The sequence below is a fragment of the Heteronotia binoei genome, chromosome 2, assembly GCF_032191835.1.
Source record: "Heteronotia binoei isolate CCM8104 ecotype False Entrance Well chromosome 2, APGP_CSIRO_Hbin_v1, whole genome shotgun sequence".
Lineage (NCBI taxonomy): Eukaryota > Metazoa > Chordata > Lepidosauria > Squamata > Gekkonidae > Heteronotia > Heteronotia binoei.
Genome location: NC_083224.1, coordinates 76,093,989 through 76,110,488, shown reverse-complemented (window position 1 = coordinate 76,110,488; position 16,500 = coordinate 76,093,989). Strand labels below are relative to the sequence as shown.

The 16,500-nt window shown below is 51.6% G+C and overlaps 1 long non-coding RNA gene across 1 annotated transcript in view; it reads right to left on the bottom strand.

Moving 5' to 3' along the window:
- Nucleotides 1–152: 152 nt before the first annotated feature.
- The window catches only part of LOC132567585 (uncharacterized), a 38,753-nt gene continuing 22,405 nt past the window's right edge, over nt 153–16,500 (bottom strand). The window contains exon 3 of the long non-coding RNA XR_009555099.1: nt 153–184. This is a non-coding gene — a long non-coding RNA (uncharacterized LOC132567585). The remainder of the gene's footprint in view (nt 185–16,500) is intronic.

The following is a 16,500-nucleotide window of genomic DNA, read 5'->3' as shown; positions in this document are numbered from 1 at the left end:
CTCTGTGGATGTAAATACTTTTGTCCTCCACAAAGCTTTGGTGGATCCCAGTCAGCAGCTGGAAACAGAGACCTTAGCAAGCCATGTGCCTCTATTCCATAGCCTAAAGAAGTACTTACAGCTCCAGAGATGCAGTTTCCATTCCTTTTATAACTGAACCTGTGTTAATCCTCCATTTCTGCATCTTCTGGAGTGTGACCTTAAAATAATAATAATAAGAATAATACAAGCAGGCTGGATTTGCTTGTTTCTTCTTCCTCTCTACTCCCTAAAACTGACATTTAGACATATCTATTCTAAAAACTTTCCATCTGCAAACTGCCCCCTGCCCCAGTTCTCTCTTGGTGATTCCTTCAGTCTTTCACTGTCTTTCTGACCCAGCTAAAGCAGCATCCTTCCCAGCCCCCATAACCTGACTCTGCCTCATGCAGCAGCAGTGCTGCTGAGCTGTGCGAGAGAACAGTTCATTAGTTAGAACACAGGCAGAGTCACAAGCGCCTATCACAAGCCAAGGGATTATTTTTGCTCTCTTGCTTTGAACAGCTGACAAGTATGTATATGAGAGGAATAAATTTAGGAAGATGGAGAGATGTGCACTTAGTATATTGAAAGAGGCAGCTGCTCCCTCTATCCCTAAGCTACAAGCAAATGCAGGTAGGAGCTCTGGGGCTCATTACAGAGCTAGCGTTGCAAAGTGTGCCTTAAAGGACATGCTTTTGTTTGCCTCTTCAGCTCCCTGAACCTGCCACTCTTGTCACAAAGGTCTAATTTAAAGGGTACTCACCTCAGGCACATTACAAAAACTCCTTGCTTGTGTAATGCTGCGCAGCAAGAGTGCAAAATGTAAATTTCTGAAGCTCACTTCTGCAGGCAGTCCAGGAGGGGAGAGGAATAGTCAGTGCCTCTTCCACTAAGAACTGGGTAACTGCAGGTGAGAACTCTTATCAACTTCACTTTCTGAGAATGCAGCAGAGAGAGCAGGGTTGCCAACCTCCAGGTGGGTGTATAACAACAGGAAACAGCATGATGTATAGGTTTGCCAACACACTGCAATAAACACTGTGAATAAATCAAAAATGCTAATCAGATTCTTTCATATAATCCAATATATTACTCCAAACTCTTAAACAAGTTAGTCCATAAGCATACGTAATGTTATAATGAAATCATCAAAAACTCAGTCTCAACCACACCAGAACAGGTCACATAAAATTCCAACTGGAAAATCCTAGGTTACTAATTTGCATGTTTCAATCTTTTTCCGGTCACCTTATTTTCTAATTGGAACCACTGCTCAAATGTTTCAAACACACCAGTCACAGCATATTGACAAGAAGAAGTTATATCTTGGATTGAAACATGCATATTAGTAACCTAGGATACATGTCACACTTCTACACAAGACTTTGAAGATTTTCTTGTCTGGACATTGAGTGATCAAATCCTCATTATCAGAGACTGAGACTTTTCATTTGGAGTTTTACATGACCCATTCTGATGTGGTTGAGACTGAGTTTTCAATTATTTCATTATAATATTACATATTACATAACAACATAAGAGAAGCCATGTTGGATCAGCCCCCCCCCCCCCCCAGCACCAAGAATACAGAGCATCACTGCCCCAGATAGAGAACTCCATCAATACGCTGTGGCTAATAGCCACTGATGGACCTCTGCTTCATATGTTTATCCAACTCCCTCTTGAAACTGGCTATGCTTGTAGCCACCACCACTTCCTATGGCAGTGAATTCCATGTGTTAATCACCCTTTGGGTGATTATCCATTCTAACTACATTACATATGCTTATGGACTAACTTGTAAGAGGCTGGAGTAATATATCGGATTATATGAAAGGGTCTGATCAGCGTTTTTGATTTATTTGTGGTATTTATTACAATGTGTTGCCAAGCTTCCAGGTGGGGCCTGGCGATCTCCCACTTTTACAACTGATCATTTACAGCCGGCAGAGATCAGCTCCCCTGGAGAAAATGGCTGCTTTGAGGGGAGGACTCTACGGCATTGTACCATGCTGAGGCCCCTCCCCAAACCCCATGATTGCACATTTGGTGGAGCAGAAGAGCGTAATGTGGGATATCATCTCCTCCATGACCATCCTACATAGGTAAGAGGAGCTCAGCATCAGTTCCAATGACTGACTGACCCTCTCCCAAATGGTGCATATTCCCAAACTCTGCCAAGACACCACCACTGTGCTCTGCACCCATATGGCCAGCCTGGGGCAAGTCATCCCCCTGATTTGAGGGCTGGGCTGGACTGGGCACTGGCCCCCACACAGCAGCCAGGCCCAAAGGGGATGCCTGTTCTCCCATGGATTAGGGCCTTGAAGAGAGGTTGTGGGTTGAAATCACCACCAGGTTGCATCCTCTCTGCAAGGAAAGGGAATACAGGCTGACCTGTATGTGAGATCCCCAGCTCATGGAATGGAAGGGTGAGCTCTGCAAAGAAGTGTGGAGGCTACAGGCCAGCAAACATGGCCAGAGGGAATGGCAGGTGGACAAGGATGCGAGAGGGAAGAGGAACTGCAGCCTAGCACCTCTGCCTCAAAGAGCCCAGCCAAGGAAAAGCCTCACTACAGGTTGTCCGTGATGAACAGGAAGGTCACAGCAGAGGAAATGCCATGCATGCTATAGTGGAGGATTCAGCAGAGGTGATGGTGAGAGAGTACCTCACCAAGTCCTGAGTCTTCCTCCACCTATCCCCTGGAATTCTGGTCATGTAAAGCTGCTCTCCAGCCTGACCTTTCTTGCATGGCCATGAGTGTCCTCTCCTGCCCTCCTACCCATATCCGGATGAAGCAGGTGTTCTCCTACCTGGAAGACATTCTCAGCCCCCACTGCTCCCTTCTGAACCTGGTCAGGGTGGACAAATGGCTACTTCTGCCGGGTAGGGATGGGCTCCCTCACCCAAAACCTACCTCAGGAAACAACATCTACTTCATAACACAACACTTACCTCATGATCACTTTAAGTGAAAAACTCTGATTTCCACTGGCCTGGTGGAGCTGCAGTGCCCATCAAATTGTTGTGGGGTAACTTTGGGGAGCCCCTGTTGAAACTCTGGGGATTTTCTGCTTTTCTGTCCTTCAGAGATTGGGAGGGCTGCAAGCATAGGGGGGATGTTTGCCTTGCTTTCAGTGTCTGGCTGGGTAAAGTCTACCCAGGGTGGGATTTCCCTGTGGGTGTTTTCGCACTCACCTTCAGCCGGCGCCGCGACCCTCTTGACGACGGAGGATCTGTGCTGATTTCCCACACGAAGCGCTGGAGCAACCAGAAGAGCCGCCAATTTCCGGCGCGAAGCCCGCTCAAGCGTTTTCCTGCTTCTTGGCGATTTACGTTTGAGCGGGCTTCGCGCCGGAAATTGGCGGCTCTTCTGGTTGCTCCAGCGCTTCGTGTGGGAAATCAGCACAGATCCTCCGTCGTCAAGAGGGTCGCGGCGCCGGCTGAAGGTGAGTGCGAAAACACCCTGTGAGTTTGGTATCACTGGTTTTTTTCCTGAGCTGTTCCATAGACTCCTGTAACTGTAGCTGTCTTTTCCAGAAAAGTGCAAGGGAGACCTTTTTTGGGGGTCCATAACTGGGATTCCAGAAATGTAATCTGCCCCCAACTTGGAGAGATTGTAGAGGAGTAGGTGGCAGAGTAAGGTTCCCTGGTGTGTGTAGCTTGCAGAGAGTCTATTCTATACACATTTGAGCCTGTGCCTGACATTTTCCCCAAAAGCACTTTCCTGACTGGACCTTAATCCTGTTGGGTTTGCAGTGCCACAGGTTCTCCTGGGCACATTGTACTAATTCTGCTGAGCTTGCAAAAATGCCCTCCATCTCCTTCTACTGCAGAGATTCTCATGGACTTTGATTCTGTTCTGCTGGGTTTCTATTACCTTTCTTTTCTTTTTTTCCTCCTCCACTGGAAGCAATGGAGGCACCTTCTTTGGGGTCCTTTAACTTGGAACTCATAAATCTAATCCTCACCAAACTTGGATGGCAGATAAAGGAGAGTCGCCCAGAGATCCACACTGTGAGCTTGCATAGGATCTGTTCTATACATTCCTGAAACTGCCTCATTTGCCCAGAAAGCACTTTCCTGGGGGCACTTCTTTGGGGTTGGGGGCATAACTTGGACCCTGTAAATCCAATCTTCACCAAGCCAGGTGGGCAGATAAAGGAGAGTCAGCTGGAGATCCCTTGCAGGTTTGGTGTCTCTAGCATGCTGGGAAGGGTATTCTACTGCATCACAAACCTCACAAACTGAACCAGTTCCTCTAGCACCAAGAAGTTTGTGAAGATCTGTGGTTTGTGGACTATACACACCAAAAACTGAACTGCATTTTCCTGGTTCATGCCTGTACCTACTAATAAATGCTTGGGCAAATAAATCTGTTTTACCCCAGCTTCAAAAAGAGAGTATCAGTTTCATGATCCCTAGGAAATCTATTCCACAAATCAGCCCCAACACTGAAAAAGCCCCCTCTTGGTCTCTTAAAGCAGGCTTCTGACCTTGGAAAATGATCTCCATGAATCTCAGGTTCATTTGAGAGCAGGTAGTTCTTTGCAAGCCCTGGTCTCTGGCATTTTTGAGAATACACCCAATGCTGATGGTACATGTAGCACATCAGCTCATATCTAAACCATCACTGACATGTAGAAAGCCCATAGTGCAGAACATATCACAGCTGAAACAGCTTCACCTTCCACTGAAAACTGGGTCTCTGACATAAACATTGTATCTCTTTAGCACTGGATATGGTTTACGGTAATTTCAAATATATGTGTCTGACATTTGCTGACCTCATGTCTAATTGAACAGTTTCCTTGCCATGGCAACCACTACTACAGAATGAAAAACCAACCTGCTCTATTTCACCTGGAAAATACTGTGGGTAAAACAAAGTTTCAAGCATGGGAAGAAATCAATCAGCAGCTTCAAGATTTCCTCATTGCACTTGAGAGGTCTGGGGGGAAATCCCTGACACATTTGCCCAGGAAGACAGGTTGCTTACCTGTAACTGTAGATCTTCGAGTGGTCATCTGTGCATTCACACTCATGGGATAGTGCGCCTGCGCCGATCCCCGAATCGGTAACTGAAAAGCCCGGGATTTTTTCGCGCTCGGCGCCACTGAGCATGCGCACGCGACCCACTGCGCATGCCCACCGGCGCCAGCGCGAGGATCCCGCCAGTTCCTTCCTGACCGCTGGAAGCCCCTTACTGGAGGGAGACCATCAGCAGTGGGGAAGGAGGGCGGGTAGTGTGAATGCACAGATGACCACTCGAAGATCTACAGTTACAGGTAAGCAACCTGTCTATCTTCTTCGTGGTCTCTGTGCCTCACACTCATGGGAGATTAGCAAGCAAAGCATACCTGGAGGCGGGAAGACGGTCAACCGGAAGAAACAGCTTGCAGCTCCCAACCGAGTCCTCTGCTGAGCATGCACGTCCAGCGCGTAGTGCTTCATGAAGGCATGCGGAGAAGACCAGGTAGCCGCCTTGCAGACATCGGAAAGGGACACACCCTTCAGGAATGCCACCGACGTGGCCATCACCCTTGTGGAGTGTCCACGAACAGGTCCAGGTAAAGGCTTCTTCGCCAACAAATAACAAAGTTTAATTGTCTCAGTAAGCCACTTGGAAAGTCTTTGAGACGAAATTTTGGACCCTAACTTAGGGGCAGAGTAGGAGACAAAAAGCTGGTTGTCTTTACGAAAACCCCGTGAACGGTTTAAATAAAACAGGAGGGCACGCTTAACGTCTAACGCATGCAGCCTGCGTTCCTCATCCGAGGAAGGACTAGGGTAAAACGTGGGTAACCAAACTTCTAGGTTGAGGTGGAATTGAGAGACCACCTTCGGGAGAAAGGTAATATCTGGAGCTAAAGAGACCCCAGACTCTCTGAAGGCAAGATAGGGGTAGTCACAGCGCATCGCCGTGAGCTCCCCCGCACGACGTGCTGAAGTGATGGCAACTAAAAATGCAGTCTTCCACGACAAAAGTTGCAGGGAACACGTTGCCATAGGCTCAAAAGGACGACGAGTCAACTTGACCAGTACCAGAGTCAAGTCCCACAACTGTGGAGGGGATCTAGAAGGGGGGTGAAGACGAAACAGACCCTTCATAAACCTTTTGGAGTGAGGGTGAGCAAAAACAGAGTAACCCTCTACCGAGTCATGGAAAGCAGAGATAGCTGCCAAATAAACCTTAATGGAGGAGAAGACCAGCCCCTCATCCACCAAAGCCAAAAGAAACTCAAAAATAGCCGAGAGCTCAACAGAGGCCGGCGGCATAGGGGAGTCAGCCACAAAGTCACTAAACTTCCTCCACTTCCTCTCATAGGAGGCCCGGGTGGAAGGCTTCCTACTGCTTTGGAGGACCTGCTGGACCCTGGTGGAAAAACTCAGTGGTCGATGAGCCACGCCGTCAGCTTCAGGTGTGGCATGTTGTGATGGAGTACGTGACCGCCCTGGGCCGACAACAGGTCCGGTTCTGCCGGGAACTGGTAAAAGATTCCCTTCGACTGCTGGAGCAGGATCGGGAACCAGCCCTGACGGGGCCACCAAGGAGTGACCAGGATACAACGTGGCTTCTCCTGCACTAGCTTGTGGACTACCCTTGTCAACAGAGGCAAGGGTGGGAACATGTAAAGGAACCAGCCCCCCCATTGGAGGAGGAGTCCGTCTCCCAACGAGGCTGGATCCGCACCTCCCCTGGCACAGAACAAGGGGCACTTCTTGTTCTCTGTCGTGGCGAAAACATCTAGCTGTGGGTACCCCCAAAGCTGGAACACCGGCTCCAGGAACCGCCATTGCAGTTCCCATTCGTGTGGAGAGGCTCCACCCCTGCTGAGAGAGTCCGCCTGTATGTTGAGGACCCCCGGCAGGTGTGTCGCCTTCACAAAAATGTCCCACTGGAGGCACTCCGTCCATAGATCTATCGCCAGCGAGCATAGCCTGCGAGACACTGTCCCCCCCTGTCTGTTTATATAGCATAGGGCAGTGGTGTTGTCCGTAAGCAATGCCACAGTCTTCCCTGCCAATAGTGGACAGAAGGAACGAAGAGCAAAATGAACCGCCAGCAGCTCTAGATAGTTTATATGGCACCGACTGAGTTCTGGTGACCATCGGCCCCCCACACATAAGTCTTCCAGGTGCGCTCCCCACCCCCATAGGGACGCATCGGTAGCAATAGTCACGGTTGGGGTTGGGAGATGGAATGGAGCCCCTTGACAGATGTTGCTCTCTGATCCCCACCACAGCAGAGATCGGAGAGTCCCAGGTGGGATGGTGAACTTCTTTCGAGGAGAGTCTTTGAGAGGGCGGAAGTGGCGCAAGAACCACAGCTGAAGACCTCTCATGCGCAGTCTTGCAAAACGCAGCACGCTTGTCGTCGCAGCCATCAACCCCAGCATCCGCTGAAGTTGTTGGGCCGTGCCCCACTGCCGCCTTTGAAGAAGCTGTACCAGATCGATGACATCCTTCGCTCTCTGCGAAGGAAGAAACGCTCGGTGTTGTTCTGTGTCCAGCAGAGCCCCTATGAATTGGACCGTCCTCGAGGGAGTAAGATGAGATTTCTCCAGGTTGACCTGCAACCCCAGGGTGTCGAGAAGACGCAGAGTGATGGCAATGTGTGCTGTCAGACTGTCCCTTGACTTCGCCACGAGAAGCCAGTCGTCGATGTATGGGAAAACAACGACTCCCTGAAGACGAAGATGGGCAGCCACCACACTCATCAGCTTCGTGAACACCCGAGGAGCGGTAGACAGTCCGAACGGTAGAGCCCTGAACTGGAAGTGCCGAGCACCCACTGCAAACCTTAGGAAACGCCTGAACGTAGGATGAATGCTGACATGAAAGTAGGCATCCTTGAGGTCCAGGGTCGCCATCCAGTCTCCCTGATTGATGAAGGGTAGGATTGTTTGCAGAGTGGCCATTCTGAACTTCTGGTATAGAATAAATTTGTTCAGACTCCGAAGGTCCATGATAGGCCTCAGACCCCCGTCCCGTTTGGGGACCAGAAAGTAGCGGGAGTAAAAACCTCCTGTCCTGGCCTCCGGTGGAACTACCTCTATGGCTTGTTTCTGTAGGAGGTTGTTCACCTCCGCCAGCAGAGGTGGGGAAGGGGGAGTGGTAACTACCACGGACTGACCCGGAGTCTGAACAAACTCTATTTTGTAGCCCTCTTTTACGATGGACAGAGCCCACCTGTCTGTGGAGATCAACTCCCAGGCAGGCAGGAAAGGGCGTAGGCGGATGGAAGAGCCAACAGTGGGAACGATGAAGCGTGCTTGCAGGAAGTCAAACCCCCTGCTTCTGGGGACGAGCCCCCTTGGACTTGTTGGAGGGTTGGGCCCCGTAGCGGTTCCTACCGTTACCAGGGTAGGGAGGCCGTTCCACTTGTGCAGAGCGGGGACGCCACTGCTCAGGGGAGAACTTCTGGTAAGGCTTCTTGGTCCAGGGTTTGGGCCACTGCTTGGATTTAGGAGCCTTGGAAGAAGATTGGACGCCCAAGTTTCTGGATGTCTTGACACTCTTATCGAACTCTTGCAGCGCCGTGTCGGTTGTGGTGCTGAAGAGCCCGTCACCCTCAAACGGTAGGTCTTCAATGAAGGTCTTGGTGTCTTGGTGTAGTGCAGTCGACCTGAGCCAAGAGTGCCGCCGGATGCAAACCGCAGATGTAATGGCTTTGGCTGAAGCTTCCACCATGTGTTTCGCTGCAGCCAGCTGCTGTCTGGCCACAGCGAGACCTTCCTTTTGCAATTTCATTGCAGCCGTCTTCTTATCCTCACTTAAAGAAGAGAGGAAGGGGGAAAGCTGTTCCCACACGGCATACTGGTATCTAGCCATGCAGGCAGCATAGTTAGATACCTTGATGCCGAGTGCCCCCGCTGAATAGACCTTGCGGCCCATCCCATTGATCTTCCTGCCCTCCTTGTCCGGTAAGGAGGAGTGAACCTTCCTTGCCTTCGAGGAGGAGGAGACCACCACTGAGTTCGGACGTGGGTGGGTGAACAAAAATTCAGCACCTGCCTCCTGGACCCTGTACATGTGGTCCAGGCGTTTAGAGGAGACCGGTGTCGAAGAAGGCTTCTTCCAAGGTTCTTTGACGGCCTGAAGAATCACCTTAGTAACCGGGAGGGCCACCGCAGTGGACGTGTTCCTCTGCATTATATCGAACACGTTGTCGTCCACTACGGGTTCCGGCTGGGTCACAGGCAGTCTGAGGGTGGCAGCAATACGTCTCACAAGGTCCCCATAGGACTTCAGATCCTCCGACGGCAAAATCGGAAGGTCCTCCGCCGTCTGGGAGCCTGGTGAGGGTTCCAAGTCCTGAGCTTCACTGTCCGACTCCGATGACGAAGAGTCACGTTGGGTGGAATGCTCTGAGAGCCTCGGGGTCGATTCTCGCGGTGGAAGTTGAAGTGGTTGTAGACTACGCGGGGCTTCGACCGGAACTAGCTGTCGATCTGGGGGAATCGACGCCGACGCCGATGCCTTCCGGGAACGATGCGAGACCCTCGACACCGAAGAGAACTCCGAAGCTCGTTCCCAGTCTTGGTAGTCCTCCGGGTACCAACGGTAAGACTCGTACCGGGAGTAGGGAGGCTGCCACCGACGCTGCTCCCATGGTGGTATCGGGAAGCGTTGCGGGGTATAGGGTGGATCTCGCCTGGGTCGGGGCTTGAATGGCGGGTCTATGACCGGTGCCGAAGCATCCACTTCCGACGCCGAATCGCTGATCGACCGTCAATGTGAGCCCGAAGACGAAGACCGTTGGGTGAGGTCAATCTCCGGCTCCTGCTCCGACGCCGACAGGCGTTGTTGGGATGCTGGGCTCCGGCGCGGGGAAACCCGAATCGTTTTCGGCGGATTTGCCGACGTCGATGCGCCACCCGACGGGGAAGGGGTGCGGGGTCGCTTACACTTCTCCTTCGATTTTGCCTTTTTCGGAACTTGGGTCCCCGAGTCCTCACGGCGCTTCTTAGCGGGCGTATCCACCGAGCCCTCGCGGGGACGTTTTGTGGAGCCACGCTCTTCCGGCAGTTCTAAAGTCGGGATCGGAGCGGCATCGGCCGATGCGAGCTCCTGTGCCGGGGTGTCAGTCGATTTCGGTGCCGATCCCTCCATCGGTCGATGAGGACGAAGCGCCGATTCGGTTAACGCCGCCGATAATCGAGCCGCACAGTTCTTCCTGGTCTGTTTCGAGAACCGAAGGCAATGCGGGCACGACTCTGTGCGATTCCCCCAAGCACAACAGGCACAGCGAATGGCCGTCCGGAGGGGCAATCTTCTTCCCGCAAGCACGGCAGCGCTTGAAAAACCCCCAGCGACTTTCCATAAGCAGTCGCACGAAAACAATTTCTTTCTGCTCAGAAACGCCTGAGAGAAAGGCGGGGGAAAACGGAAGATTTGTAACACTTACCGTGAAGCTTCCTTCTCGGTGGACTGGCAGTGGGTCGGTCCGACTACTGGGTATAGGCTCCTCCTCCTCTTCACAGGGTCGGGTCTTCAAACGATCCAGAGAGGGGGGGAGTGGCCTATACCTCCCAGCTCCCGCCAGGTGTATCCAAGCTGTCTCCCCTAAGGAAAAAACACCTTCCACAACCTCCCCATTCACATGCAAAGGCAGATGAACAAGGAAAACCTTTATTATGTTTCAACACCACCACAATAGTAGATTGGAAACAGACATTGGCAATACTGAAACCATACACTCCCGACAAGGAACAGTCGAGGCTCCAAGATACATCTCCAAAACCCAGGAAGCCGTTCAACCGTAATCGGGCGGGCCGGACCGACCCACTGCCAGTCCACCGAGAAGGAAGCTTCACGGTAAGTGTTACAAATCTTCCGTTCTCCGGTGGTCTGGACAGTGGGTCGGTCCGACTACTGGGACGTAACAAAGCTGAACATCCCCCGGGTGGGAGCGGCTTCCCTATTTAGAGTGCATGTTGCAGCACCCGCCTTCCAAAGGCCGCCTCTGCAGACGCCCATTTATCCACCCTGTAGTGTCTGGTAAAGGTATGTACCGACCTCCAAGTCGCTGCTTTACACACATCCTCCAGTGATGGGAACGACCGATACACAGCGGATGTTGCAGCACCCCGCAGTGAATGAGCCGTAATCCCATCCGGAGGAACTAGACCTTGGGATTTGTAGGCCAACCCAATACACTCCCGAAGCCACCTGCTAAGGGAAGACGTAGAAACCTGTTGCCCTCTGCGCTTTCTATCAAAGGAAACAAACAATGAATCGGACTTTCTCCAGTCCTTCGAACGTTCAATATAAAAACACAACGCTCTCTTAACATCCAAACAGTGCAAATCCCGCTCTTTGGGAGACTGAGGATTAGGGCAAAAATTAGGGAGAACTATTTCCTGGGACCTGTGGAAAACCGAATTAACCTTAGGAACAAAAGATGGGTCCGGTCTCAGAACCACCTTTTCATTATGAAAGGTACACAACTCCTTATCCACCGAAAGAGCCCTCAACTCCGACACTCTCCGTGCCGAAGTGATGCCCACCAGAAAGAGGGTTTTTAGCGTCAATTCTTTAAGCCCGCAAGAGGCCATGGGCTCAAAAGGCCGTTTGCACAAGGCCTTTAAGACCACATTCAATTTCCATGAAGGGAACCTGTGTACTTGTGGGGGTCTAAGGAGAGCAACACCTCTCAAGAAACGCTTAATATGAGGGTGCGCCGACAGGGCCTTACGCCCCCGCACTCCTTGGATGGACGAAATGGCCGCTACTTGTCTCCGAAGCGTGCTAGTGGACAAACCCTTGTCAACCCCTTCTTGGAGGAAGGCAAGGACTCCTTTTACCCTAACCGAAATCGGGTCCCACCCCCGTTGGGAAGACCATGCAGAGAAAACCTTCCAGGTGGTATTGTACACCCTATTAGTGGAACCTTTGCGAGACGCTAGCATAGTATCCACTACCCCCTTACTGTAACCTAGCTCCTCGAGCTGGCCCCGCTCAATCTCCAGACTGTCAAGTTTAACAACTCTGGTTGCGGATGGAGCACGTTGCCCTGAGACAGAAGGTCCTCTCTGCTCGGGAGTCGCCAGGGAGGCTGAACCGACAGTCTCAGAAGTTCCTGGAACCACGACCGCCTCGGCCAGAAGGGAGCCACGAGCACCATCTCCGCCCTGAAGTCCACCACCCTCTGAATCACCCTGGGTAAAAGAGGAAGGGGAGGAAAGGCGTACAGTAGTCCCCCTGGCCACTCGGCGCTGAGAGCGTCGTTCCCTTCTGCCCGTAAGTCTCTGTTCTTGGTAAAAAACCTGTCCACCTGGCGGTTCTCCGCCGTGGCAAACAAGTCTACTGCTACCAGACCGTATCTCTCCACAATCGATCTGAAGCTGTCTCTGTGAAGCATCCACTCTGTCTGGTCCAACCAGCGTCTGCTGAGCCAGTCCGCCAGAAGGTTGTCCTTCCCCGGAACGTGAACCGCCTTTAACGACAGCAGGTTGATCTCCGCCCATTCGAATAGAATTTTTGCCTCGGCATGTAGAGACCTTACCCTGGTTCCTCCCTGCCTGTTCACATATGCTTTGGCTGTCACATTGTCTGTTTTTACCAGTACATGGTGACCTCTTAGTACTGTCTGCAACCCCTGTAAGCCCAGACGAATCGCTCTGAGCTCCAGGAAATTGATGCTGCGCTTCGTCTCGTGGGATTCCCACTGTCCCTGGACCATTTGATCCTGTGAGTGAGCCCCCCAGCCCCATAGGCTGGCGTCCGTGGTCATACAGACCCTCTGAGGTTCTCGGAGCGGATAGCCCGGGAGAAAAAGGCTTGGGTCCATCCACCACTGAAGCTGAGATGTCAACCCTGGTGGTAAGATCACTAGTTTGGGGATTTTTCTCCCTATTACCTCCTGAAAAGGTCGTAGGAACAACTGTAGGGGACGAGTATGGAACCTGGCCCAAGGAAGTAAATCCTGAAAAGAGACCAACATCCCTAACAACTGTGCTAACTTCGTCACTGGGACCCTGCGCTGCTGTAAGACCTCTTGCAAGAGGAGCCAAAACCTCTCTTGCCTCTCTGAGGTCACAAAGACTTTGTCCAGGGTAGTGTCTATCTCCACCCCCAGGTGCACCAGCCTCTGGGAGGGGAGGAGATTGCTTTTCTCTAGATTTATCACAAACCCGTGGTCCCGTAGCAAGAGCACTGTTCGTTGCATGGCTTCTAGACAATGCTGGTAAGACCCCGCCTTCACCAGAATGTCGTCGAGGTAAGGAAAGAGAGCTACCCCCTGCAACCTCAACTCCGCCACCAGGGTCACCAGGATCTTGGTAAACACCCGGGGCGACGACTTCAGGCCGAAAGGAAGAGCTCGATACTGGTAGTGTTTCCCCCCGTAGGAGAACCGAAGGAAGTTCCTGTGTGATTCCCGAATGGGAACATGTAAGTAGGCCTCTGATAGATCCAAGGAGGCCAGAAAATCCTGGGGCTGAATGGCTGGTAAGATTGACCGAAGGGTTTCCATCTTGAAATGTCTTGTCAAGACAAACTTGTTGAGCCATTTCAGATCCAGGATCGTTCTGGACTCCCCGTTCTTTTTTGGAACCAAAAATATAATCGAGTAAACTCCCAAACCTCGTTGGGGTACAGGGACGGGCTCTACTGCCCCTATGTCCAACAAGTGATGAATTGCTGACATCATAGCCCTGTGAGCAACCACATCTCTTTTCCGTGGGACCCAACGAAAATGGTTGGGAGGAAGGGAGTGGAATTCCAAGGCATAGCCCTGCTCTACCACTTCTAGGACCCATCTGTCTTGAATTGACTGTCTCCAAACTCTTACGAATAAAGAAAGGCGGCCGCCTATCTTTCCTACCGTCTGAGGATAGGCATAGTCATTGGGATCCCCCTTTTTTGGAGGGGTTCTTAGCATTTTGGTCGGGCTTTCCCGAATAATAGGGCTTGGAGTCACGTCCCTTCTGATGCCACTTTCCCTTGAAGGAACGAAAGGAACCCTGACGGAAAGGCTTCTTGGAATCACGAAAGGCAGGAAAGGATTTCTTCTGCCTTGATTCTTTACTCTTAGAAGGTAAAACCTTCTTCTTGTCCTTATTCTCGATGAGGTACCTGTCCAGGTCTTCCCCAAACAATAGGGAACCCTTAAAGGGAACCGCTGCGACTCTAGCCTGTGCTGCAGTGTCAGCCTCCCAATTGCGTAGCCAAATATTGCGTCGTGCAGCCACGCCACAAGCCATGGCCTTGGCAGCCAATTGCATGGTATCCAAAGAACTGTCAGCTACAAAGGCAGCAGATAGGGCAATCTTTTTTAGTTCATCTTTGAACTCCTTAGGAGCTCCACTATCTGCTGACGCCAAATTATTGGCCCAGGTACACATTGCTCTAGCAAACAGAGAAGAAGTAGTAGACGCTTTGATGGCCCATGCATTAGCTTCAAATTCCTTACGAAGAGCTTGTTCAATCCTCCTGTCACAAGGATCTCTGGGTAACCCCTCTGCATCCATGGGCAAGACTGAATTAGAGATCAGGCTGGTTACAGGGTCGTCTACTGTAGGCAGTTTTAATCTCTTAGTGGCCTGTGGGATAAGCGAGTAGAGTTTGGAGAGGACCTGCTGGTTAGCCTTTGGCTTGGCCGGACGCTCCCATTCAGCCTTAATTAATGCAAAGAAAGGTGCTGGCAAGGGAACCCCTGTCTGGGCACTACTCAGTTTTGGCATCATATCCCCTGTAGGGAGATCAGGATCCAAATCCTCGTTCTCCTTGGGAGTGGCTACAAAGTTCAGAGTCCTCAAAACCTTGGGGAGCAACTTTGAGTAGTACTCGAGAGGAAAAAGCCTGGACTGCACGGTGTCAGGGTGATCTTCCTCCTCCGAGAGCTCGCCATCTTCCTTATCTGACTGCTGATCAGAGCCCTCTGACTCCTCAGCAGAACTCACTTCCAAATCTGGAAGGGGGTTATTCTTGGACCGATCTTCCAAGGTGTCACAAGGGCTAGGATCTCTGCCTCTTTTCCTTCCACCTAGCCTCTTCTGTCCCTTCAATGGAGCAGAAGAGCCCAGTTGCTGATTTAAATCCTGCCCCAATTCCTTTAACATCTCCTTTTTCAGCCACTGCAGTAAGTTCATTTTGGCATCTTCCCCCGTAAGATCAATGCTCTGAGCCTCTTGTCGAGGGGTCAGGATGTCTGAAAGGAGGGGCAGATCACACTCGCTGGGGGAGTTACTTTGTGAGCTGGCCGCCATCTTGTTGTTCTCCCCGTCCCTAAAAGGAAGTGAAAGCAAGGGCATAGGAAAAGCGCGGGAAAAGGCACCCAAAATGGAGGGCGGGCAGACTCAATTGCGCCCCTAAGAAAATCTGGGAGGTCTTGCCTTCAGCTCTTAAGAGCCACAACGCAACGGACTCTCCCCCCCCCTTCAGCCCCAATTCCACAAAATGAGGCATTAAGGTTAAAAGGGGAACCCTCTCCCCGAGCTCCAGACCGAAGGGGCCCAACGCTTCCACCCAGGGAAGGCTTACCGCTCTCCGCTGCACAGACCGACGTCACCAGGCTTCCCAGCCAAAAGGAACGTCCGGTCCTAGCCTCAAGAAAGAGCAGGCGTCGGATGACCGCTGCGATTAAACGCACGGGAATCCCAGCCCTCTGTCGCCTCTTTCTTCAGCCTCCGCTCCGTTCCACACGCGGCTGCGGGGAAACGGAGCGTCACGGAGCCCTGCCGAACGATCCGCGGTCTACTGACGAGTAGACCCCAACGGCTTGCTCCTGCCGGTGTTGTAAGGGTAAGACCCTACGCTTCCGGCCTGTTATAAGTCTTCTCTCCGGATCTTCTGCGCTTATTGCAAGCGCTCCTGAAAGAACCGTCCTGCTTAGTGCAGGGCCGGGAAAAAACTGGCGGGAGCTGGGAGGTATAGGCCACTCCCCCCCTCTCTGGATCGTTTGAAGACCCGACCCTGTGAAGAGGAGGAGGAGCCTATACCCAGTAGTCGGACCGACCCACTGTCCAGACCACCGGAGAAGTGAAAGCGGAATACCCCAAGGGGCAGTCCGCCGGAGAACGAAAAATGCTTTTTTTTTTTTCTAACTATCACTAACTAATACTAATAACTAACTAACTAACTATTTACAAAGACAAACGGGCTAGAACGAGAGAAAAAGGTACTCTCACCGACCGGAGAAGCAGAAAGGGAACCTCTCTAGCGCAGCGGTCAGAAAGGAACTGGCGGGATCCTCGCGCTGGCGCCGGTGGGCATGCGCAGTGGGTCGCGTGCGCATGCTCAGTGGAGCCGAGCGCGAAAAAACCCCGGGCTTTTCAGTTACCGATTCGGGGATCGGCGCAGGCGCACTATCCCATGAGTGTGAGGCACAGAGACCACGAAGAAGATCAGTTAAGTTTCTTTCTCTTCATTCTAGTAACTGAAGGGTTTCACTGCCACTGTTTCTTGATAACATTCTGCTTCCAAAACATAGTCATTGAGCATTTCTCTAAATTTAATACAAATAGTGTAAT